Source organism: Saccopteryx leptura, chromosome 5 (genome assembly GCF_036850995.1).
Source record: "Saccopteryx leptura isolate mSacLep1 chromosome 5, mSacLep1_pri_phased_curated, whole genome shotgun sequence".
NCBI classification, from domain to species: Eukaryota; Metazoa; Chordata; class Mammalia; order Chiroptera; family Emballonuridae; genus Saccopteryx; species Saccopteryx leptura.
In genome coordinates this window covers 3,094,388-3,120,668 of record NC_089507.1, presented here as the reverse complement: position 1 = coordinate 3,120,668, position 26,281 = coordinate 3,094,388, and the positions used below count along the sequence as shown (strand labels likewise).

The 26,281-nt window shown below is 61.9% G+C and overlaps 1 protein-coding gene across 1 annotated transcript in view; it reads left to right on the top strand.

The window, feature by feature from the left end:
• The window catches only part of SORCS2 (sortilin related VPS10 domain containing receptor 2), a 352,373-nt gene that overhangs the window by 249,823 nt on the left and 76,269 nt on the right, over positions 1–26,281 (top strand). The window lies entirely within an intron of this gene.

Sequence of the window (26,281 nt, the reverse complement as noted above, 5' to 3'; positions counted from 1 at the left end):
ATGCGTGAGGCAACCGTGGATTGCACGGAGCGTCATGGCTTCTGGGACGGGAACACAGAGCCCGGGGCATCCTCGCAGGAGGCATGTCCACGGGCACGGAGACATGCCCTGAGGGTGACTTCAAGGGACGGCCAGGGCCGTGTGCAGCCCGGGGAAACCGTCACACGTCACACATGCGAATGTCCCGGAAGGGGTGTCATGGTTGCCGGCAGGTGTGCTGGGGACACGCGGGGTCTGATGGTTGCTCTCACCGCCGACGGCACGGCTCAGAGCAGTCGTGGGCAGCTGCCTGTGCGTGGCAGGTCCTGCAGGATCCAGAGCCCCGGCGTGGAGTGGTGACCACGGGGATGAGCCGTGCCGGTCTGCTCAGCGGGACTGCCCACGGGTCCCAGTGGCACTTTTTAATGGGATGTCATCTTTCCAAAGCGGGTGTTTTTTTTGTCTCTTTCCTTGACTTTTACACTGTGAAAGCTTCCTGAAGGGCAGAACTGGGAAGCCTGTGTTGGGGGCTGTGGTGCTGGGGCCCAGGGTGTGGCTGGCAGAAGGGCCGGGGAGGGGAAGGCAGTGGGCACCTGCGGGTGGGGGGGGGGGCAGGCGGCCTGGGAGCATCACCTCTGTGGCTCTGGCTGCGGCGTTGGGGGCGGGGCCCGGCTCTGGTTCTGGAGCCATAGGGCCGTGTGCTGGTTCTGAACTGACCAGACCAGCTCTAGCCTTGCGCCCCCGCCCTGCCCGCCTCTCTGCGTGGTGAGCGCAGGTTCGTTGGCGGTCCCAGGAGCCCAGAGGCAGCTCCTTCCCTGACTAACCGGCAAGGCAGCTGCTATCTCCTCTCGTGGAGACGCTCCCGGCCGCCTGAGCAGTCGTCTCGGAATGAAACACAGGCCCTTCTCTCCAAACAGCTGTGGGACTTGTGCCGAGAGGGGCTGGGGACAGGTCCTGCTAAGACGGCGGGTCCAGGCACCCCAGCTGAGGGCACAGGGACGCCTGAGCTCCACCTTCAGCACTCAGGACCGGGACCGCTGTGGGCCACTACCTTTACTCTCCTGCCTCGGTTTCCCCGTCTGTGCACAGACGCCGTCACAGCTGAATGAGGATTGCACAAGCCAGCGCATGTGCACTGCGTAGGACGGGGCCTGGGAGGCGGTGTGCTCTCTCTCCAGCGCTGGCCCTGCTCTTGGGGGTTGTGGGGGCGTGGAACTTGCTTTGATCTGGTTTTAAATGCTTTTAGAAGCAGAAAAGCCACTGTCACTGTTATAAAAAAATATAAAAATAAAAATGATGTGAGACTACATCAAGCAAGCGGTGGGGAAGCCCCGGGGGCTGGCGAAGGTGGAGGGAAGGCCCAGGGACCTCGGGCTGGGCTTCAAACTTTTGCAGCGGTGACCTAGGGAGGAAGGACAGCCAGGGCAGCCTGCCGCCTGCTCGCTGGGCTCCCGGGCTGTGCAGACGCGGCCAGTTCTCAGGAAATGCACGTGCAATGGGCTAGGAACAGGGAGGGACCCTTCCAGGAAGGAGCTTCCCATTTACTGTGACGCCCAGTGTTCCATCCTCATCGTACTAATTTATTTGCTTGTTCCTAGTGGCTTGGTTCCTAAGCCACCCCCTGGTGGTCAGTTATGTGGAACAGGCCAGATGTCAGTCATGTCCATTTATCTGCGTATGACTTTGGGATTTGTAGCCTCACTCCTGTTACCCAGATGAGAGAGTTGAGGCTCAGGAAGCTGGGAGACTTGTCCGAGATCACCCAGCCGGTAGGTAGCAAGGCGTTCGCCAATGCACTCAGAGTGTTGACTGTCTCTCTGTGCCTGGCGTTGGGTCGGGATTGGAACCCCGGGCCTGCTAGCCACCGGAGCACCCCCGGTCACACTCAGCAAAGGTATGGGGAGCAGCTGGGGTTCCCACATCTGTGTGAGCACAGCCCAGCCCACTGGTGGAGGTTAGAAGTCTGCAGCTCTGTGCTGTGCTGTGGCTGCCCCAGCAGAGCCGTGCGGCTGGGCAGCCAGCTCCTCGTCCCTCCCCGGGCCTCAGCCTCCTGGTCACAGACAAGGAGCTTCAACCGCAGGCTCCCCAAAGCCCCTCCCAGCTCTCACATTCCCGACTCCCGGGCCCCCTCCCAGGGCCCCCTCCCAACGGAACAGCAGCTTTGGGAGGGGGGTGAGACGCCGTGGGCAGGACCCCGCTCCCCTCTGCCTCTGCGTGTCTGGCTCTCTCCCCAGCTCCCATCCCTTCAGCGGGGGCGGGTCGAGGCCCTACTATGCACCAGGCTGCGTGCTCGCTGCTGGGGAGAGAGCCCGTCCAATCGCGTAGACGTTCAATGTGGATTGAGTAGATGCCGTGTGCTGGGGTCCTTGCCAGGGCCCCCAGGGTGCACAGGTGAACGGGGCAAACAATCCTAACCTTCCAGAACCTTGGAGGCTCTGGAGGAGCCCTGAAAACTGAACCTCTCCTGCTGCCCTTTCGTGGGAGGAATAAGAAAAGGACCCCTGGCCGGGTGAAGTTGGTTGGAGCGTCGTACAGATAATGCCAAGGTTGCAGGTTCGATCCCCAGTCAGGGCACAGACAGGAATCAGCCAGTGAAGGCACAAATGAGTGGGACAACAGACTCATGTTTCTCTCTCTCTCTTTCTCTCCCTTTCTCTCTCTCTGAAATTAATAGAAAAGAAGGAGAAAGAGAGGAAGGCAGGGAGAGAGGGAAGGAGGAAGGGAGGGAGGCCCAAATTGGCCATACAAGGAGGCTTCACCCTGGAGGGAGTCTGACCTGGGACAGTGTCTGCGGCCACCTGCAGGAGCGTGTGGGCGGCTGCCTCCCCTGCTGTCGCGGAGTGGACAGGTGCTGCAGGAAGAGGCAAACACTATTAGGATTCCACTTCAGCAACAATTACAGGCCCGGCGGCACTTTATGGCTTCTTAAGAGGCCACTTTGCAACCCACCTCACAAAAACGAGTTCCCTTTTATTTTTGTCTCGCTGGGCGTATAACCCGAGCTTCCGGCCCCGGCGTCACGGCCATAGTGTCCTCCTGGTGTCACGGCACAGCCCGAGACCCTAGGCCTGACAGTCCCCAGGCACGCCCCCCTAGGCCTTCCCAGGATGTCTGCAAGTTCCACGTGGCTCTGGGCTAGAGTGGTTTCTGACCAGGGGTGGGCAGAGGGTGTGCTCACACGGCCCGGGGGGAGCTGGCCCCAGGCCCGGGGTCGCTTTCAAGTGTCATGATTTACGTTAAATATTTATGTGGATTATTTTACTCCACGATGTATCGGTGTTGCTCTGAATACTAAAATACTGTGCGTGCTCTCTCCTTTTCTCTCTCTCTAACACACACACGCATACACACGCATTCAACAAAAGCCTTTGTCAAAGGACCTAGAAGAATGCTCCTGCTTTAAAACTCAGGACCCCGGCCTAGCCGCCAACACGGCCCCCTCCCCACACTGGACGCGTGACTCCTTACTTGCGAGGAGCAGGGTTAGGACACGATCCCCATCGATTCGTGTGTTTATCCGTTCCGCTCACTCAGCTGAGGCCTTTGAGGGAATGGCTCCCGCCGGGCGCTCGGGCTGGAGAAATGAATTGATCCAGATCTCGCCTTCGGGAAGCTCAAAGTGTCACAGAGCAAAGTGTCCCCTTGACCCCAAAGAAGAGCACCCGGCCCCCGAGGGCCCCCGACTCCTCAGACGCCCGCCCTCCGAGTCAGGGGTTTCACGTGGGTCGTCCCTAACCCCAGCAGCGCCCCCTCCAGGGACGGACCCCCCCTTCGGGTGGAAGGGAGAAAGGCCCCGACAGGCCCAGCCCGAGGCCCCACGTCCCCCTGGGACACAGAGCTCTGTGCGCCAGGCCTGGGCGTGTCGCATCACACGTGTGCGTGAGCCGGGGGCTTCCGCGAGTACCTCCCGTCGTTCTCTCCAAACACGTGGGGCTTCCGGGCGGGGCCAGCAAGGCACCGCGTCCATCTCTGCCTCCCGGGCCCACGCAGGGCGACCACCTCACGGGCACCTGTGGCTGGACCGGAAGGCTCTTTGTCACTCGCAGCGCCGGGTACGTGAAAACCCTCAGTACAGTGTGGGGTGGGGTCAGGAGGGGGGCGAGCTCCAGCATGGCTTCCGCGGGGCTGGAGTGAGTTCAGTGTGGTTCGGGCGTGACGCTGCTTCCGGCCGGAGCGGGGCCAGGTGGGAGGGAGGGCTGCTGGCCGCCTGGGAGTAGCCAGGACTCTTCACACCCATGGGGGGCGGGAGGGGGGTGTTTTTGTTCCCTGTGTGTGTTTGTATTTCAAACACAAGTGTTCACTTGCCCGCCACGGTGGTGCCTCTCTGGCCGTGCCGGACGGAGGTGAGGGACCCCGCTCTAGCCCCGGATCCTGTACCTGGGGGTGGTGGGGTGGTGGGGTGCAGGCTCCTGGCCTTGCCGGCCCTCCAGCACCGCCGTGTAAGGGGCTGGGTGGCAGTTAGGGGATGTTGGTGGCAATTCATAGAAATCGCCGCGGGCCAGGGTGTCTCTGGGCGTCCTGGTTCCCGCTGTGAACGATGGATGGGTGGGTGACAGCAGGCCCTAGGGGTGTTCAGTTGCTCTGTTATCTCCAGTGCACTCTGGTGGGCTGAATAATGTCCCCTTCTGCCCCTGCTCCCCAAAGTCATCACATCCTAATCCCCAGATCCCGTGGATGTTGTCCTAAATGCCGACAGAGACTTTGCAGATGGAGGAAGGGGCCACGAGCCAAGGGATGCGGGTGCCTCTCGAAGCTGGACAAGGCCAGGGACAGAGGGACAGACCGTCCCCGAGCTTCCGGAAGGTGCCAGCCCCCTGGCACTCTCCCTTTAGCCCCCTGAGGCTCACGTCAGACTCCTGATTCCAGAGCCGCGCGACACCACGTCCGCGCTGTTTGCAGCCACTGAGCTCGTGGTTTGTCACGGCGGCCACTCGGAGGACCTGCTGTCGCATCCTTAGCCTTTCAGGGGCTGTGCAGGCATGGCCAGAGGGGAGAGAGGCACCCACAGCAGGTTCCTGACCAGTGTCACCTCCCTCCCGCCCTCCCTCCCTCCCTCCATCTGTCCCTTCTCCATAGGGAGGCCTGTGGGTCTGTGGCCACAGGGGGCTCCCTCAGAAACGCAAGGACTGTCGGCTCGAGACCCCCTCCCACCCCCAGAGGTGGGGCGTTTTCAGCATTAGGAAGTTCTACCCTTTGTCACATTCCTCTCCACGCCCCATTTCAGGAGTGGCCGTTCCTCCCCCGCTGGCCAGAGGGGCCATAGCGCTGGGCCTGTCCTCCTAGCCCACTCCACCAGGCACTCGCCCCTCTGCACCACCGATAGAAACAAGGCCCTGCCAAGCGTCCGGCCATCGTGAGTCTCAAAGTCCAGGACAGAAGACTGACCAGGGTCCTCACACAGGATGCGCTGTGCGTCCTGGGCCGGAAGGCGTCCACCATGAACTTGGTGTTGGGTGTGACTTCCCAGTCCCCTTGCCCCAGACCTGTGCCATCTCTCCATGTGGGGGCAACCTCCGGGCAGCCTGGTGGGGAGCTTCTGTCAGGTGACTTCTGTGTCATTTAAAAGAGTTGAATAGCGTCCCCCTGTGTGTGCTGGGTCCCAACCTGTGGAAGGATGCTGTGATTAGGAGCATGAATAAATCATCACACATAGGCCCTGGCTGATTGGTTCAGTGGTAGAGCGTCGGCCTGGCGTGCAGAAGTCCCGGGTTCGATTCCCGGCCAGGGCACACAGGAGAAGCACCCATCTGCTTCTCCACCCCTCCCCTCTCCTTCCTCTCTGTCTCTCTCTTCCCCTCCCACAGCGAGGCTCCATTGGAGCAAAGATGGCCCGGGCGCTGGGGATGGCTCCTTGGCCTCTGCCCCAGGCGCTAGAGTGGCTCTGGTTGCAACCGGAGGGGCAGAACATCGCCCCCTGGTGGGCGTGCCGGGTGGATCCCGGTCGGGCGCATGCGGGAGTCTGTCTGACTGTCTCTCCCCGTTTCCAGCTTCAGAAAAATACAAAAAAAAAAAAAAAAAAAATCATCACACACAAATAACCCCGCCGTGGTATTAGTCGGGTATAGGAGATAATTACGCGGGTGATCACGCCGTAGCCGCGGAGCTGCTGTGCTGCAGATGGTGGTGTTCCCAATGGCTGCAGGCACGGCGAGACGGCTCCGCGCAGCCCGTGGGTTCACACCTACGGACACGGCTGGGTGGGCACTCTAACCGTCAGGTGATTCGAGAGCAATGAAGTGGTTATTTTCTTCATACAAATTAGCCACTGTACCTACTCCAAAGTCCTGCCGTGTTTTCAAGAAAGCGTGAAACCAGCAGGGAGATGCATACCCTTTCTTTCCGAGAACGAGAGCCCACGGGAGCTGGGGCAGGTCCTCCGCTGCGTGTGTGACGGCCTGGGGTTTCTGACCCCGAGCTGACCGGGTGTTTTCCTGGCTGTCCCGTGGGAGGCGGAGATTCCCAGGAAGGCGTCTTTGTGCCCCTGGTCACCCATGCCTTCACCGAGGCAGAGTGGGCGGCCGCATGCTGACACCGGGGCTGGGGCGGGCGGGCAGCCGGGATGGGCGTGTCTCCCTGGGACGGCGCCGATTTCTCAGCAAGACCATGCCAGCCCTGCCCCGAGCTTCCTTGAGTCCCCCGAACTGACTGAAGACAGAGGCCATGCCAGGAACCGTGGCCTTGCCCCAGCCAGGTGCTGGAGATGGAGCAGCACAGCCCACCCCACCCACAGAGGCGGGGAAACACTCCGTCCAGGCCCAGTGCCGCTGGGGCAGTGTCCACTCCAGGGTGCACGGCTCTCCCAGGGTAGTGGGCGTGCTCCTCCTTCACACGCCCCGCCTCCCCACGCAGCGCCGAACCTCTGTGCGCCCAGTCCCGCAGGCAGGAAGCCAGATGCGGGAACCCCGCGGGAAGGCCGCCTCTCATGACATGAGGTCCCCACAGAGGCGCCAGGGGCGCGGGCGGTGGGTGGCAGGTGCGGAGGAAGCACGGCGGTGGAGCTCAGCTCCCCGAGAGAAGGGGGAACGCGGGTCCCACGCTAGAAACGGCGGGGACACAGCTGAAGGCGTTCCAGGGGCAGGGGGGGCAGAAGGGAGCCCACGGAGGAATGGGTCAGGGCGTGGAGGATGAACTTAGCCTTTCTCAGGATGGAAGGGGCTCAGGTCCACGACGGGAGGATGACAGCGAGGAGGGACATGCCAGACAGGGAGGGAGAGGTGCCACCTGAGGACCACGGGCGGCGGCTGGCCTCCGGAGCCCTCATCACAGGCGCTGGGGAGCCGACATGTTCCTGGAGGGAAGAAAGCCCTTGCTCCGCCTGTCCTCACTGTCCGACTTCTCTTTTCTTTCCTAATGAGGGAAAAGAGACAGTGATTTGTAGAAGAGTCAGAATCAGGCCACTACAGACATGTTTTCCGTGCTAACTTTAAATATAACGGAGTGGACTTCAAACCCGTAAAACTTCGAGAAGACGAAGCAGAGCGCGTCTTTCGGACCTTCCTGCCGGGGAGGGTTTCCTGGCCGGGACCAAGAGCAGGTGTCCTAGAAGAGGGCGGAAGGGCTCGGACACTCACCCGCTGCTTGTGGAAGCCGAGGCGCTTCCCACAGCGGCAGGGACGCAGGATGCGCAGTTAGTTACGGGCCACACGCAGACCTGCAGAGCTGCGGGAGCCCCGGGGAAGGACATCTCTCGCGGAGCAGCGCTGTGTGCGCTGAGCCCGCCACGCGGAGGGACGCAGGGAGGGCTGGCCCAGGGCTGGAGCCAGGGGGGACGGCATGGTGACCTAACCCGTCCGGATGTGAAGGGCTGCGTGGGAGCAGGAGCTGAGTGCCTGGGCAGCCGCGGTGCCGACGCTCCAGTGAATCTGCACAGCCGTCCTCCCAGCCGCCGACGCCCTGGACTCGGCCGCTCAGACTGGCCGCGCCTGCCCTTGGCTCAGCGCCCGGGGACGAGGGGAGAAGCCCCGTCTGGCTGTGTGCCTTGCTCAGGCCTCCCCCCGAAACCGGAGTCCGGATCTCCAACACACAGATGACCTGCAGGGTAAACACGTCCTGTGTCCGAAAGTGACGGTAATCACCGCAGACGGGTCATCCCGGAACCTCCGGCTGCGTGTGTGTCGCTATTGAACTGTCTTGGGGGTTTTGTTGTTGTTTTTTGGGTTTTTTTTTGTATTTTTCTGAAGTGAGAAGTGGGGAGGCAGAGAGACAGACTCCCCCATGCGCCCGACTGGGATCCACCCGGCATGCCCACCAGGGGGCGATGCTCTGCCCATCTGGGGCGTCGCTCTGTTGCAACCAGAGCCATTCTAGCACCTGAGACAGAGGCCATGGAGCCATCCTCAGTGCCCAGGCCAACTTTGCTCCAATGGAGCCTTGGCTGCGGGAGGGGAAGAGAGAGACAGAGAGGAAGGAGAGGGGGAGGGGTGGAGAAGCAGATGGGCGCTTCTCCTGTGTGCCCTGGCCGGGAATCGAACCCGGGACTTCCACACACCTGGCCGACGCTCTACCGCTGAGCCAACTGGCCAGGGCCTAAACTCTCTTGTTTTAATGGACGCTTTCCCGGAGAGCAGTTAGCAATCCCGCCGAAATTGTCTGCAAATGCCAGAGCGGGCAGCATTCTGATGGTGCTGTCTAGCAGGGGCCATTTCCAAAGACAGGCGTAGCCTCGACCCCTCTCCCACAGGACCCAGAGGAGACCCCTCCGAGCCTCCACCAGCCTGCGCAGACCAGTGAGTGAGGGGACACAAGGCACCAGCCAGTCTCTCCTCCCACCCAACGCCAACAGATGGGGAGACGCACCATGGCTTCAGTCGCCCGTGCGGGGCACGTGTGTCGTGTTGTAGAAGGACAGGGAGCAGACAGACACCATCTACGCTCTCGTTCCCCCAGCGGAAGGCGGCCTTCAGTCAAACAGACATGACACCCAAACCCTGGTGGCTGGAGGAAACGCCCCCGTGCGAGAATGCGTCGCTTTGGAAGTCACTCTAGTCCACGGTTGTGGGGGTTTTCCTGGAAGGAAGTGGCACTTGGGCTTAAATCTGAAGGTAGGAGTTGCACAGGTGAAATGGTGGGAAGGGGACAGCAGGTGCAAAGGTCCTGAGGCTGAGAGACCTGGAGAAAGGCCACTGTGGTGGCAGGCAGCCGAGGCAGAGCCCTCTGGGGAACCTGCTCAAAGGGAATAATGAGAGAAGGGTGAGCATAGCAAGTGCCCAGTAGGGAAGGGTGCTTCTGAAGTGCGTAAGGGGTCCTGGGAGCAGCCTGCATATCACATGCTAACATCGTAACAATCAATGGCTCCTAAGAGAGACTCATGGAGAAGATCAAGACTCGGTCCCGGGCTGGTGGAAAATGTACGCAGGTTTTCACAAGAAGAGTGTGGATAAGTTAAAGAACATGGAGTCATGCAGCTAGGTTCCAGAATTTGTTCTCCATCCATCCATCTGCTCATCCATCCATCCATCCATCCCTCCTTCCTTCCATTCATGCACCCACCCACCCTCTTATCCATCCATCTATCCATTTCTCCGTCCATGCACCCACCCACCCTCTTATCCACCCATCCATCCATTCACGCATCCATCCGCTCATCCATCCATCCATCCATCCATCCACCACCCATCCATCCATCCATCCATCCACCACCCATCCATCAGTCTTTCCTCCCTTTCTCTCTCCCTCCCCTCCTTCCTTCACTCCTCACCCACTTCACTTGTGCCAGGTACACACTGAGATACTCTGCTCAGTGGGAGAGACCAGTGTGTAAACGTCACATACAGGAGGGCAGTTGTCCCAATGCAAATGCCTCTCGCAGGGACACAGGGAAGGGGCAGTTGAATCTCCCTTGTCTCGGGGGAGAAGCGGCTGGGTGACAGGCTTCCCAGAGAAGGGGCGACCCATGAGGATTGTGCAGGGTCACTCGGAGACGGAGTAGAGGGCCAGGCACGCAGGGCCAGGGTAGGGGAGACTGCCCTGGGAGAGCTCCGTGGTGGGAGGGCCCGGCCCGCTCCGCCCGCTCCAGTTCTCTGTGGCAGGCAGGGGAAGGGGAGGTGAGGGGAGCATTAGCTTATCAATCGCTCATAAGTCAACTGGTGCCTCTAATGTGCTCGCAGGGACCTGAAGTTGTATAGTAAACCTACTCCCATCCTTACAGTCACTGAATTTATCCATTCAGTTCAACCAATCGATTGATCGGTCTTCGTAGCAAGTGCCTGAGGAGGTCCCTGTGTCTTCCTCTTAGCCTCATTCCAGATTCAGCGCCCGTGGCAGGGGAGGGGTGCAGGTCGCTTCTGTATCTGAGCCTCCGCGACTTTATCTGTCTGCCGGCCGGGGTTGGTGGCCCTGTGCTGGGTTCTGGCTCTCGTGAGATCCAAATGACGCAAGGTAAGGAAGGGCTCCCCGTGTGCCTGCAGACTGCGCGGTGTCCCGGCAGCGCGGGGACCCCCTCTTCATCGCACTTACGACGTCGGTGGGACTAAGCGAAGCTCGGAGGCTGAGAAGTGGGTGTGCTGCTCTGGGCTAGACTGTTGATAGTCATTTGTTCATCCAGCGAATAGTGTCTGAGCTTCTCCTGAGCCGGGCCCCTTGGGAGAGGGCCGTCCTCCTCGGTCTGAGCCTTCCGAAGCGCCTTGCATTGCAGGTAGCTCTGGGAACCCCCAGGCGCCCGAGAGTGCCGTGGAGGAGGGGTGCAGAGATGGCCGTGCGATGCCTTCCCCGGAAGGACCGTCCCTTCCTGCGTCTCTGCTGTTTGGGCAGCACTGCGGGGAAGTGGGCTCCTGGGGCGCTCTGCCCTCGACCCGCACTCCGCCAGGCCCCTGCCCTCTCTGCTCTGCCCTCCAAGCCCACACTGCCTGCCCTTCCCCCGTGAGGAAGGCTTTTGGTCCCTGTGCCCACCAGTGTCCCCCGGCTCCCGTGGCTCCCTGTACAGAGCTCTCTCCCGCAGCCCCCTGAGCTGGGCACCAACTCAGCAGGTCCCTTTCTGACCCCGGATTAGTCCAGGCCTGGCCTGCCTCTGGGGAGCTGGACGGGAGTGGAGTGAAGCGGTGCATGACCTGGTGGACACCCCGAGCCACTGCAGGGAACCGTCACTGACAGTGACACCTCAGAAGGGGCGGACTGGGGGCAGGGCATACCCAGGGGACACCAGAGCCCTTCCAGCTGAGGAGTCACACGGGGCTTCATGGAGAGGGATGGGCACCCTTGGACAGGCAGCAGCCCCAGGATGGCCCCAGGGGAGGCCAGGGTGCAGATCACCACCTGCAGGGATGTTCCAGCTGCCTGAACAGCTGCGCTGGCCGGGTCGAGAGGCCGCAGGGGTGGCACAGTACCAGGGGCCTGGGTGAGAGCCCACTGTGCCACCTTGTGCATGCCCCATACCTCCCCGGTCTCCTCACCTGTAACGTGGAGTGACAGTAGTCCCCGCCCCCAGGTGGCTATGAGATGAATAAACTGCCCCACAGGACACAGAGCCCAGCAGCTGGATGCAGCGACCCCCCCCCTCCACAAACCCATCGTGATCATCAGCGTGGCTGGTGGGGAGGCCGCGCTGAAGGCAGGGAGGCCAGCGCAGAGGCCACGCGGGAGTGCTGGGGACGTGGGAGGGACCACAAGCGCTGGCCTCCTTGTGGTTTGGAAGTGCAGGAAAAATGCGGCCACTGAGCCCTCCAGAACGGCTCGTCATTACCTTCACTGGTCTGCTTGCCCCGTTTCACCGTCCTGTCCCGTCTGTGTGGCAGGGGCCGGGAAGCCCCCCCTGGGGCGGGGCGAGGCAGCCTCTGTTCCCTGCGCACGCCTGCGGGAGCCATGCAGAGCTCGCCGTGTTCAGGGGGCCGCGGCGGGGGAAGGAGTGGACCCGCTGCTGGACAGACGAACCTGGGCCCTCTGCCCGGCGGCCTGCCCAGGTGACACAGTCTCCCACCACTGGAGACGACAGCGTCCCCTGTGCCACCAGCTGCTGGACAGACGAACCTGTGCCCTCTGCCCGGTGGCCTGCCCAGGGGACGCAGCCTCCCACCACTGAAGAAATGACAGCGTCCCCTGTGCCACCGGCTGCTGGACAGACGAACCTGTGCCCTCTGCCCGGTGGCCTGCCCAGGGGACGCAGCCTCCCACCACTGAAGAGACGGCAGCGTCCCCTGTGCCACGAGCTGTTGGGAGGAGCACACCAGAGAAGGCAGGTGCGTGCGGGATCTATGACAGCACCAGGCTCGTCGTCCGACCCAGAAGACAGACGCAGGCTCCTCCCTGCCCCCCGCGCCCCGGCACAACCAAGTTCAAAGGCTGGTCAAGAAACTGTGAGGGCGCTGGACGCTCGGCCTGGCTGCCGCCCGCTCCGTGCCCCAGACGCTTGTGCTGCTGTCTTCTTGCAGCCCTCCAGCGGCGGCTGCAGCGGGGAGAGAAACATTGCCACAGCCGCATCGTTCTTCTTGGGCTGTCGCCCTTCGGGGCTTGTTTAATGAGGTCTCCATTAGCACACCGATAACCTGCGGGAGTGAGACGCTCGTTTCCCCGCGACAGAGGCTGGTGTGGGCTGCAGTGCAGCGTCGGCCCTGGGCAGGTGGAGGTTTGCCCAGCTCCGTGGAAGCGGGCCCTTCTGGTCAGTGGCTTCTAGAAGCAAGAGGGCGTTCACTTTGGGGACAGTCGTTCATGGGCGGCAGTGGAGGGGTACCTACACTCACACCTGTGCTTTCTGATTCTGTGTCTAGCCCTTTCCCCAGCCCACCTCATGAGCCAGTTGAATGTCACCTCCTCCCTGAAGCCTTCCCAGGTTGCCCCAGGCAGTTTGAGTTGCAGCCCCCAGAGCTGGCCCAGGCCAGAGTGGTTTCAGACGGGACGCCAAGGTCACAGCTGGCGTTCAGTGAACATTTCCTCTGGGCTCCCATAGCAGCTTCTCCTGGGTAACGAAGGCCGAGGTGGAGAGCAGACTGTTTCTGTAAAGGGCCAGATAGTGACGGCTGTGTGGACCGCTTGCTGTCTCTGCTACGCGTTGTTCTGTGCTTTTGCTTTGATGTATACTGATTTAATATCAACCTGTGTGAGTCCCCCGGCATGGCCGTAAAAGGAACCGCCAACTAGGAGGCTTGAAACCACAGACATTGTCACAGTTCTCGAGGCCGGAAGTCTGATACGAAGGTGTGGCAGGGCCGTGCCCGCTGGAGAGGGTTTGATCTGCTCTTTCAGCTGCAGGCGGTGTCAGCAGCCCTCGGCTTGTGGCCACGTTACTGCAACCTCTCTGCCATTTAATGATGCTCTTTGTGTGTGTGTGTGTGTGTGTGTGTGTGTGTGTGTGTGTCCAAATTCGCCTCTTCTTTTAAGGACATAGTCATTGGGTTTTGGGTCCAGCCCTTCACTGTAATTAATCACATCCGCAAAGACCTCATTTCCAAATAAAGTCACATTCTGGGGTTGCAGAGAGGATATAAATTTCAGGGGACACGCATCCAATGCACAGTGCTTTTTAAAATGTTTTAGAAAAGATTTTGGTTATCCAGGTGTACAAAACAGGCCAGATTTATCCTTCGGGTGGGCAGTTTGCTGACTCCTGCTCTGGCGTAAGGGGCCGCCATGGATGGGTGTCCTCCTCGCTCTGGCACAGAGGGGGTGAGGAATGTGACTGCAGAGCGGGCAGGAGAGAAGGGGGGGCCATGCAGGGCATCCTCGTCTCACTCCCTGGCGCAGCGATTGAGGGGTAGCTGCTGCCTGCCGCCTGGGCCAGGGCCCCTCGGGCCGGGGGACGCGGGAGTCCACACCAGCAGCCCCTCCGGAGCCTTCATCCTTCATTCTCACTTTACCAACAAGAAAACCGAGGCGCTGGGAGTAAGTGACCAGCCTGGGGCAAGCCTGGTACAACAGTGCCAGCTGCCACTAAAGTCCACACGGCTTCGTCTCCTCTCCTTCCTGTCAGCTCCCTGTTGGCCAGATGTCTCACCGCCGTCCTCGTGCCGAGGGAAGCCTTATGGGGGTCATTTCCTTTAGAACGTGGGCTCTTCCCCCTCCACTGGCTGGACAACACCGCTGACCGAGACTTGGAGCAGCTCCCAGAACTCCGGGGTTTTGGAGAGGAGTCAGACCCAGCCCCCCTTCCCCAGGAGAACCCGCCTTGAAAAGATGCCATCCGCCTCTGCTTACTTACCTCCCCTGACGGGGGACTCACTGCCTGTACTGCACAGCTGGGCAGGGTGCTGAGTCCTGCAGGTCCCAGTTCACACAGAACAGGTGTCACCTCTCCCCACACAGGCACAAGGTCTCGCCTGTTCATCTGACGTGCACGTCCGTGTTGTCAGGTGCAACACAGTCCGGTCACGTTTTTAAACGGTGGTCAACACAGAGGAAGGACCTCATGGCTTTCGACTCTCGCTCAGTGGCACAAGTGGGGCAGTAGGGCTAAGACGCCAGCACCCCGATCCCAGTGAACTTGCCCTGGCTAGAAATTGTGTTATGCAACTTAGACTGTCCAGTTAATTCATTGGATGGTGTTTCTCTTTGTTTCCAAGTGGAGCGTTTTTGCGTTCACAGAGAAGCCCCGTGGGGAGACCACGCACAGGTTAGCTTAAGCGCGGAGGATGCTTCTCAGCCGTGAACAGAGAGACCCTGTCTCCCCGCTTCGCTGGGAGCTTGGTGGCCGTACCGTGTCCTGGCGCGGAGTGGGCCGTGGGGCTACAGGCCGGGCTTCAGATCTCTGCCCTTGGACTGTCCCGCTGGGGCCACGGGTGCCGGCAGGTCCCGCTGGGGCCAGGGGTGTCGGACGGGTCCCGCTGGGGCCAGGCGCGTCGGGCAGGACCCCGGGGCCAGGGGCGTCGGGCGGGTCCCACTGGGGCCAGGGGTGTCGGACGGGTCCCGCTGGGGCCACGGGTGCCAGCAGGTCCTGCTGGGGCCAGGGGTGTCGGACGGGTCCCGCTGGGGCCGGGGGCATCGGGCAGGACCCCGGGGCCAGGGGCGTCGGGCGGGTCCCGCTGGGGCCAGGGGTGTCGGACGGGTCCTGCTGGGGCCACGGGTGCCGGCAGGTCCCGCTGGGGCCAGGGGTGTCGGACGGGTCCTGCTGGGGCCACGGGTGCCGGCAGGTCCCGCTGGGGCCAGGGGTGTCGGACGGGTCCCGCTGGGGCCACGGGTGCTGGCAGGTCCCGCTGGGGCCAGGGGTGTCGGACGGGTCCCGCCGGGGCCAGGGGCGTCGGGCGGGTCCCGCTGGGGCCACGAGTGCCGGCAGGTCCCGCTGGGGCCAGGGGCGTCGGGCGGGTCCCGCCGGGGCCAGGGGCGTCGGGCGGGTCCCGCCGGGGCCAGGGGTGTTGGGCGGGTCCCGCTGGGGCCAGGGGTGTCGGGCGAGTCGCAGACGGAGCCGTTCAGCTGCTTCTGTGGGCACTTTGAGGACAGAGAGGGAACAGTGCACATGAAATCACACGATGACTGTCAGAGTGAGCATGACCAATACTGAGTCTCAGAAACAAGAGACACGGGGTCGCGCTAATGAGGAGAAAATGCCCCAAACTCCTGGGCGGTGTCCGGCTCCGGGAGGCTGCTGGACAGAGGTAGCGGGACCAGCAGGGTCCCGTGTGCCGCCCTTGATCGCGGGAGCTGACCTTCTGAAGTGGCCGCTCGGCCCCGTGACGAGACCGAGTGCCTGGGCAGCCTTTTGAGATGAATTCCGCTCCCTGATGCTCCCCTGTGTCCTCGGGGCGCTGGGATGGCTCACCCCTTGGCCGGCGCTGGCGCCAGTCTGGTGCTGGCGCACAGTGTGGAGGGCGGGGCCCGCTGACATTTCCGGGTTCTGCGGGGACTCCACCGGCCTCGGTCACATTTGTTTGCGCTGACTGGGGATCAATGGGGACATGACTTGAAATAAATAGCTTCTATAAATAGCCCCGGGGACAGGAACTCCCAGCCGCCTTCCCAGGCGGACGGACTGACGGACGGACAGACAGGGAGGAGGGAGGCTTGCCCCGCTGTGGAGATAAAGGATGTGGGCTGTCTCTTCATCAGATGGGGGGGAACGCTGCTGGTGACGGAGGTGACAGTGTCGCGACCATGCTGGTGGTGTGGCGATGGTGGTGACGAAGATGAGGGTGATGAAGACGATGGTGAGAGGGGTGGTGACAGTGAGGATGATGGTGGTGATGGTGATTAGCATGATGAAGACGAGAACAGTGATGACGACAGCAGATGATTATGATGACAAGGCCGATAAGCAGGAAGAGGGAGATGAAGATGTGATGATGGTGGAGGCAGCCGTGGGGCTCACGGTGACGTCCGGAGCCTGGACGGCCTGCCACCCTGCCACCCAACAGGCCCAGCGTCCCCGCCACATCACCGATGAGGAAACTGACCAGCGGAGGCTCCAGACGGTAGGTCAGAGCTGGAGATGGCCACACCAGCTGCCGTGAAAGACAGACAGACCCCCAAACCTCCGTCTTTCAACGCAAGACAAGATCACTCCCCCTGGGGGAGTCCCAAGGCCCGCTGGCCACCCCCTTGCCTCTAGGAGGAGGTGCGTGGTTCTTAACCTCCTTCGTAAGGGAGTGGCAGGCGCCCCTCACTCACAGACGGTGCCTGGAGCTGGTCACACGGCCCAGCTTGCCCCGAGGGCGACCGGGAGGCGCAGGGACACACGGATGTTTGGGGACGATGACCCCCTCTGCCACCCCGCTGGCCAGTCCCTACCTGAGCTGAGACTTGGACACAGGTCTGTGGACTCCAACATCCATATTTATTTTCCAGGTGATTTTTTTTTTTTTTTTTTAGAGTTTTTGACTCGTAGCAAAATTGTCAAGAGAGTAGGGAAAGTTTCTCTACCCCCTACACTGGTTTCCCCGTTATGAATATTTTCCATCCAACTGGTACCGTTCTCACACAGAAGCCTCCGTCCCAGTGTGTTATTATCCAAACCCCACGCCCTGTTCAGCATCCCTCCGTTTGTGCCTGATGCCTCGTTTCTGCTCCGTGGTCCGGCCCCGGGGACCACCGCACAGCTCGCGGCTGCGAATCCGGGGGCTGCTCTAGAGCGTGACAGTTTATATACTTTTTCAGACTCCTCCTTGCTTTTGAGGACCTTGACATTTCTTAAGAGTCGTGGTCGGGAACTTTGTAGAACAAGGTCCCTCATTGAGGATGACGCGTGTGATGTATTTCCAGTGCTGCACTTGGGGATGCTGGGTTTTGGGGAGGGAGAGACCACAGAGACAAAGTGCTCTTTCTGTCACACGGTGTCACGTCCGGGACTCGGGACCGTCAGCGTGACCTACACTGCCGGGGCTGACCGGGGTCCCCTGGCTGAGGTGGTGTCTTCAGGTTTCTCCGCTGCACTGCTCCTTGTTTTTATGTATTTTTTTCTCCCTTTCCATCCTGTTCTCTTGGGCAGGAAGTACCCCAGGGGGCAGCCCCTGCAGGCGAGAGTGGGGAGCACTGCCCCTCTTGGAGGGCAGAGTGGCTACATCAATTATTTAGAGTTCTTCTGCCCAAAAGATATGTGCCTTCTCCCCCCATATACTTATTTCTTCATTGTCTTTTTTTTCTCTGTGAGGATGGACTGATGAATATTTATTTTATCCTTTGGGTTAGAATCCAATACCCCTTTATTTATGTTAGTGCTCAGACTGCTCAGCTCGGGTCATTGGGGGCCCTTCCGGGGCCTCCCCTGTCCCTTCAACAGAGCCCCCCGCCCCAATCACAGCGACATTGTTAACGCCTTCCTCACTTCCCGGCCCAGGAGCTCCGAGCTCACCTCACCCCTTTCCCACCCCGTCCTAGAAGATGCCATTTCCCCAGGGGGTCCCGGTCCCTTCACTGAAGATCCCAGAGCCAGGGACGCCCCGGACTTCCCCCGCCTCACCGGGGTGTGGTTCCCCCTGTCTCAGCGCGCGGCGCCCTCAGCGTCTCAGTAATTTCCTCACAATATGCCTGTGCCCAAACAAGAAATAAAAATGCCCCCCAAAACCTGTATTTATTAAAGAGTGAGGTCCACACAACTTAATAAATACATATATCCTAATAACATACCCACTAAACACACACACACACACATTCACACACACTCTCTCTCTCTCTCTCTCTCTCTCTCACTCAGACACGAATTGGAAGAAGAACACCTGTTTCATTCTCGACCATCCCCTCCCCGTGGGGACGTGTGCCCCGGATGGCAGAGGCGCCTTCGCGAGCCCCGGGGTCACACCAGACACACGCTGCCACCCATGTTTCCCGGCCCCTGCAGTGCCCATGGCTAGCAGCCCCTCTTCCCTGCCACAGCCACGTGACGCTGTCCCCAGTGTCTGCAGACGTTTGCCTCCTCTTGGCCTCCAACGCAGCCCAGGAGGCAGGCCCGCGGGAGTGCAGGGGCTCGGCCTGTGGCACCGGTCAGCCTGCGGGTCCCTCCGGTCAGCCTGCGGGTCCCTCCGTGTTCTCCTGGGCCTCTGGTGCGCGCTGTGCTGAGCCCACGGCGGATGGCATGAGGTTGGTCACCCTGCAACGGTGCCCACTGCAGGTGGCCTTGGCGTGGCGCCCCACAGCGGGTTCCCTTCGCTTTGGGCTCTCAGATCAAGCCCCACCGTGGCCACGGAGCGCAGTGGCCACCGGGGGATGTGAGCGGTCCCGGAAAAGGCCGGCAGCGGGGGAGGAGCAGCCGCTCAGTCCTCGCTTGGGGCCGGGCTCGGCCACTCCCTAAGCGTGTGACTGGGCGGGGTGGCCCAGCGTCCCCCTGCGCCTCAGCTTACTTCTCTGCAAAGTGGGGAGAAGCGTGACAGCGTAGGTGAGGGTTGTTGTGCTGTACACGCATTTAACCTACGACCATACGGGGGAGGAGTTATCCAGGTATTGACCCTCAGGAGGTCACTGTGTGCCCAGCGGGGAGTGACGGAGTCCTGGGAGCAAGCATGGCACAGCAGGGCATGTACCCGTCAGGCAGCGGGAGACAGGTGTCCCGGGGTGTGGATGAGGTGAGTCTCTGCCTCTGAGCCCCCCCCCGTACCCCTGCAGGGTGACTGTCCCTGGGGACCGGCCCCTGCTGAGCGTGAGGCTGCAGCTCGAATGGACAGTGCTGTCAGGCTCTCTTCTGCTGAGGAGCCCCCATTGCAGCCTGTCCGTCACCAGATGTGTCACACGTGTGTGTACGTGTGGGCAGGTGCACAGAGCCTGACACATGTCTGTGACGTGTGCACATGGGCATGCTGTAGACACACGGTACCGTCTGTCAAACACGTGTGTCTGGCACACACACAACGTGGTGCCCCCCTTCTGTGAAGGTTTAAAGGGTCTTCTTCCAGGTCGTGCTGACCTTCTCGAGTCTGACCCCACGGGCTCCCTGGGCTGAGGCCGGGGAAACGGTGAGCCTCTGGGGACAATGGCTTGGAAACGGCCAGATGTCTGGGTGCAGCTGCCATGGAGCCCCCCGCCCATCCCCACCCTGGTGGATGCAGCTTTTAAAGTCGGTCGGGGTGATCTGTGAGTGAGGCCAGGGTGCTTTGTTCTCCTGGCAGGGACAAGGGCAAATAGCCTGTTTCAGGGATGGGGGGCGCGCAGCCTTCTGCTGCTGAGACCAGCCCCCCCCCCCACGTCTGACACACTAATTGCCTGGTTGAGGGGGCTGGTGATGAAGCCGGCCAGCGGGAGCAGGAGAGTCATTGCTTCGGGCTTTGCTGGCTGCGGGGGGGGGGGGGGGCAGTGAAGAGCGGCTGAGCGACCCGCTGCCCTGGGTGGAGGCCGTGAAGCGGTGGCTGGTGGGGCCGAGGGACCAGCGCTGCAGGTGCGTTCTGAGACCCTCCTCGCCCACCACCCAGTGCGGCTCCTGTGCCCGCTTGTCGGCAGTCCAGCCGGGCCCCTTGCCCCGGACCCGGCTCCTGTGCCTGTCGGGCCCCCACCAGAGAGCGGCGGACCCCTCCCACCTCCCTGCTGGTCAGAGGGAAGTGACTCTGTTCCCTTCACTGAGGGTGGGGACGGGGGTGGGACCCAGGACCCAGGGGTGAGGAGGGCAGGCAGTCCTCCTCCTCTGTGCCAGGTGGGCACCCAGCTTTGTTCCAGAAGTGCAGGTTTCTGTGGGTGCGGGAAGCCAGGGCCCGGAGTTCACCTGGGCTGAGGGGGCAGAGACAGAGGAACGGATTCCTGACGTGTGTGGTGCTGAGGAAGCAATGGGCTTGTTCTCCACGCTGGCGGCTGGCTGGCTGGCTGGGAGGAGGGGACGAGTGCGGCCACCAGCTGTCCCTCCCTCATCCCCGGCTGCCCGGGCGGCAGGCGCGAGGCCACGCTGCTCTCTGTGGAAGTCCGCAGCTTGATGAGAACCTTGCCACACTGTCCCCACCTCCTGCACTGTGCGTCCCGTATTTATTAAGAAAATGAATCCTGCGACCGTGGCCCTGGCCCCAGTCTCTGTTGAAGAAGCAGGAGCTGTTCTTGCGGCTGTGTGGGCAGTGCCCTCTGTGTGTGGAGCTGGCACTGTGGACACAGGGGGCGGGGGGTGGCAGCCCAGCCTCGGGGAAGGCAGACAAGAGGGGGCCTTGGCTGTCTGGAGCAGGTTATGAAGGACAGGCTTTCATCGGGCCCGAGAAGGAGACTTGAGCCAGGCTCAGGAGGAGAGGAAGGAAGGCTTGCCAGGTGGCCGGCACGGGGAGGGCAGAGGCACAGAGGTGGGGACACGATGTGGCCAGTTCCTAGACGAGCCTGGGCTAGAACTTCCGTTCATCACCCACGTGTGCTAGCGGCGTCCCTGGGCCACGCCTGCGTGCGTGGGTACCGTGGGTCTGAGACCAACGGATGAGATGGAGGGACCCTGGGGCCCTTTAGAGTGGTCTAGTGCAGGGGTCTCCAAACTTTTTACACAGGGGGCCAGTTCACTGTCCCTCAGACCATTGGAGGGCTGCCAAATACAGTGGTCCTTGCACTGACCACCAATGAAAGAGGTGCCTCTTCCAGAAGTGCAGTGGGGGCTGGATAAATGGCCTCAGGGGGCCGCATTGCAGCCCACGGGCCGTAGTTTGGGGACGCCTGGTAGTGTGATTTGGAAGGAGAAAGGAAAGCTATGGAGGTCAAGGAGCATGAAGGAGGGTGGATCAAGGAAGACTTCTTGGAGGAGGTGACAGGGAGTAGGAAGAGGTGGTGAGAGTGAGTAAGCGGGGGACTGGGAGGCTACAGGAGGGGAGTGGGCTGGAAACAGGAAGGGGACCCCCGGGCTGGAGGGCCGAGTCTGTGCCGGCAGGACTCATCAGGAGGAAGGCGGGCCCAAGGCAGGCCGGGCAAAGCCCCGGAGCCGAAGGCTGTCGCAGCCTTGAATTATGAACACCGCTCAGTGTTGATAATGGTGATTATCGTCAGTAATGGGCAGGGGCAAATGCATCCTGTTAACAAGCCCAGCTAGTTGGCTTCCTGGGACCCGCCCACCCCGTGCGGTGATGGAGCCGTCAATTAATGGCTCTTGCAGAGGAAGACAATATCTCAGCCTCATTTGCTCAGTGTGGTGAGGACACCCTGTGAGCATCGATCGGCAGGCACCGGGCACCACGTGGCCCCGCAGGGAGGGCTCAGCTGTCTGTGTGTCACACGTTCAAATGCAGATCTGATCTCAGGTTGCTCTGGGGCCGGACGCCCTGCAGTGCCTCCCCGCTGCTCCCCAGAACCAGCCCCGAGCCCCGCCTTTGCAGCCTCAGCCCTCCCGCCCCCTCGGCCCTGAGCTCCAGCCTCTGCTCCTCAGCCAGCCGTGACCATCGGGCCTGCACCCGGGCCTGGGGCCCTGCGTCCTCCCCGTTCTCAGCTCCTCCTTCATATCATCATCTCTCTTCCAGAGCCGACTGCTTCCTCCAGGAAGCCTTCCGGAGCCTGACCAGGCGGAAAGGGCCCTGCATGGCTCCTCTGTGGGCCGACCTGTGTTCTGTCTCCTGGTGGGACAATGGGCTCTTGCCTGTGTCTGCTCCCAAGGTCCGGGCTTGTGTTGGTCTGTCTCACACGGAGTCCCCAGCGCCTCTCAGTGCCCGGGGCCTCGGTGGCCGCATGCGTGGTCCTCTGTGACTGTGGGCTGGACGGGTGGGTGGCAGAGGAGACAGGGTCACCTTCCCATTGAGGGAAAGCCTAGAGCTGTGCTCCCCGGAGCAGGCGGTGGACACCCTCCCTCCCTCCCGTCTGCACAGCACACTCACTGAAAGGCCTTTGTGTTTTGATGTTTTTAACAAATGGGCTAAAAAAAAAACAAAACTTGAACCTCTTTTGGGAGATTTTTAAACAGGCTAGAAATGTTTGTTTCCGAGATGTTCAGGTCTGCACGTTGGGGAAGTTCCGTAAGTGAAGTGTCACCTGGCACAGCTCCACATCCCAGGGCCACCCCCTGCCCCGCCCGAACCCTGGAGGGGCCTCTCGCAGGCGCTACGAGAGCAGCTCTCGGTCTGAAGGGACAGGCTGCCCGCCGTGTTCTCTTCACAGACGTCGGCAGAGGAGCCTGCGAGGGACAGCAGCCCACCTTGGGGTCCCCCGTGTGGCACCCGTGTCCTCTGGTAAAGGGGAAACGCACACTTCCGTCTTCAGGTTCGGTGGTGCTGGGGGCACCCGACGTCCGAAATACTCGTCCAGCGTCAGCAAGCCCCCCCCACGGGGTCCTCGTGGCCACGCCCTCTCACGGCAGAAGCCTTCTGTGGGGGGGGGGCGCTGTGTCTGTGACGTGAACCAGGCCAGCTCAGCGGGTAGCTGTCAGCAGGTGTCCGTGGGAAGGCCTCGGTGGGAGTAGAGTGGGAGGGGCTGCCAGGATGGATCCCGTAATGAAGTACAAAGCAAAGCCAGTCTCTGCCCTGGTTTTCGGAACAGGTAGGAAGCCTGAAGGGTTCTGCCCGTGTCTGCTGGCAGGCCCCTCGCCCAGCCCCGAGGAGTTAGGAGGAAGGAGAGTCTTCACGCAAAGCTCGGGGCACGGGGTGAGGGTGGGGGGTGTCACAGGAAGCCAGGGCCCCTGCTGGGCTGCACAGATGCTGCTCTCTGACCCTGGACCTCCATGGCTCCCACGCGCCGTTACCCGAGGCCCCTGGACCTCCATGGCTCCCATGTGCTGTTACCCGAGGCCCCTGGACCTCCATGGCTCCCACACACTGTTACCCGAGGCCCCTGGACCTCCATGGCTCCCATGTGCTGTTACCCGAGGCCCCTGGACCTCCATGGCTCCCACACACTGTTACCCGAGGCCCCTGGACCTCCATGGCTCCCATGTGCTGTTACCCGAGGCCCCTGGACCTCCATGGCTCCCACACACTGTTACCCGAGGCCCCTGGACCTCCATGGCTCCCATGTGCTGTTACCCGAGGCCCCTGGACCTCCATGGCTCCCACACACTGTTACCCGAGGCCCCTGGACCTCCATGGCTCCCAGGCGCCGTTACCCGAGGCCCCTGGACCTCCATGGCTCCCATGTGCTGTTACCCGAGGCCCCTGGACCTCCATGGCTCCATGTGCTGTTACCCGAGGCCCCTGGACCTCCATGGCTCCCACACACTGTTACCCGAGGCCCCTGGACCTCCATGGCTCCCATGTGCTGTTACCCGAGGCCCCTGGACCTCCATGGCTCCATGTGCTGTTACCCGAGGCCCCTGGACCTCCATGGCTCCCACACACTGTTACCCGAGGCCCCTGGACCTCCATGGCTCCCATGTGCTGTTACCCGAGGCCCCTGGACCTCCATGGCTCCATGTGCTGTTACCCGAGGCCCCTGGACCTCCATGGCTCCCACGCGCCGTTACCCGAGGCCCCTGGACCTCCATGGCTCCATGTGCTGTTACCCGAGGCCCCTGGACCTCCATGGCTCCCACGCGCCGTTACCCGAGGCCCCTGGACCTCCATGGCTCCCACGCGCCGTTACCCGAGGCCCCTGGACCTCCATGGCTCCCACGCGCCGTTACCCGAGGCCCCTGGACCTCCATGGTTCCCACGCGCCGTTACCCGAGGCCCCTGGACCTCCATGGCTCCCACGTGCCGTTACCCGAGGCCCCTGGACCTCCATGGCTCCCAGGCACCGTTACCCGAGGCCCCTGGACCTCCATGGTTCCCACGTGCCGTTACCCGAGGCCCCTGGACCTCCATGGCTCCCACGTGCCGTTACCCGAGGCCCCTGGACCTCCATGGCTCCCACGCGCCGTTACCCGAGGCCCCTGGACCTCCATGGTTCCCACGCGCCGTTACCCAAGGCCCCTGGACCTCCATGGCTCCCACGTGCCGTTACCCGAGGCCCCTGGACCTCCATGGCTCCCAGGCACCGTTACCCGAGGCCCCTGGACCTCCATGGTTCCCACGTGCCATTACCCGAGGCCCCTGGACCTCCATGGCTCCCACGTGCCGTTACCTGAGGCCCCTGGACCTCCATGGCTCCCAGGCACTGTTACCCGAGGCCCCTGGACCTCCATGGCTCCCACGTGCCGTTACCCGAGGCCCCTGGACCTCCATGGCTCCCACGCGCCGTTACCTGAGGCCCCCTGGCTGTTCCTGCCGTCCCACCCTCTGCCCAGGGGCCCTCTGGCCTGCCTCCGGGCCCTCTTCCGGTCTCTTCCTGCACCTCACCTTCTCGGGGTGCTGGCTGGCGGGAGTGGCACCAGCCTCCCCCCTTTTCTCTGGCTCTCCTCCATTGCTTTCTTTTCTTCAAAGCCTCGTGTCGCTTTGGGAGATGATCTTATTTGTGTTGACTTGTTCTCGGCTGGTTTGCCTGCCGCTCGGGTGTGAGCCCCGTGGGGGGAGGGGGCAGGCTGTCCTGCGTCCCTTCGTGTCCCTAGCTCCTGTGCCACCCCCTCCCCTTGTCCCTGTGGCAGAGACGGGCCCAGGGAACAGCAGCAGGAGAGTGTGCGTGTTTGAGCCAAGTGCCTTTCTGTGAGAGAAGAGCAAGTTGTTTGTAGTCGGGTCTGAAGAGCGAGATGAAGTTCTCCGACCCCCCGGCCCCGGCTGCTCTGCTGCCCGTGACAGTCCCTGTCCCGTTCCCGACATGCGCACGTCATGTTGAGCGCCAGGCGGGCAGCAGAGGGGATGCTGTCTCATTAAAGGGGAGGGAGAGGTAGGAGGAGGGGGAGTGAGGCGGGCAGGGAGGGTGACCACTGACTAACCGAGAAGGCAGAGTGGCTCCCCCAGAGCAGGGCCTTTAAAAGGTCAGCTGTGTCAGCCCAAGAGCCCGCGGCTTTGCTGACTAAAGCCAGGAGAGTGCCGTGTGCCTGGGAAAGGCTCGCCCGCGCCACGCGGAGCCAGCCGTCCTGGAGGGCGCCCGAGCGAATGCGCCAGTCCTAACAGTCTTCCTGGTCCACCAGCTCTTCTCGTCCCCAATCACCCCCTTCCCCGTGGACAGACCAGACGGCCGTCTCCTGACCATGGCCAGCTCTCCCTGGCCCGGCTGACCGCCGTGCACATTCCAGATGCGCGTGAGCCCTGCAGCGGGACCTTCCAGAGAAGGGGACAGTGAAGCAGAGGCAGGAGACGGGGCTGCCGGTCATGTCACATGTCCACAAAGTCCTGGGGAAGGAGGAGACCACGGGGCAGGCAGGGGGCCAGTCCCTAAATAGAACCTCTCCTTATGGGATGGCACGTCTTCAAGAAGCTGTCCATCCAACCCTGCCCACCCCGGTCTGTGCCAGCTCAGTCCACGGAGACACTCAGTCAGCCACACACGTGAGCTCCAGTCACGTCCCGATAGCCACGTGCGAACAGGGAGGAGGAACAGCGGAGTTGACTTCAGCAGGATGTTTGAAAGGCACTATTCTGGTATCAAGAAATAATTGATGCGGAAACCACGACGGAAGCCTCCCCGCGCTCCTTCCCGCTGAGCTCTGGCATCCGGTTCCGACTCTCTTCCCCCGGCTCATCGATTCCGACGCTGTGTTCGCAGGACGGACGTGGATCTACCTTTACAGCTCGTACAGTCTGTAGAGGGAGAGAAACGGGCTCACGGTCCGGCCGTACTCCAGAGGGGCTTCCGCTTTCCAGCAACCAAAGCGCATACCCGTTTTTAAAACTGTGCGTTTCCATGGTAGCTCCTCATCCCACCAGCCAGGTGTCGAGGGCTCTTCGGGCAGCCGCCGCCAACCGGACCCCGCAGAGCCGGCCTCGTGGTCATCCAAGGCTCCCCTTAGACCTGACCCGTGTGTTCTTTACACGTTGACCATTGGGAGGTGAGCCGGGCCTTCCCTTAGCTCTCTTCCGTGAGCCGAAGCCTGCGTGTTGGGTGGCGAGGAGTGTGTGGTCCCGGGGTGTGTGCCGTGGGGTACGGGAGGCCCACTGACCCCCGTGTTTCCGTTTCCGTCCAGTAATTTGACACACAAGCCATCTGAGTTCATCAAGAAACCGGGTTGTCGAAAAGCTCCGCTGGCTCGTGCGCGGGTGACGCGGAAGCTGTG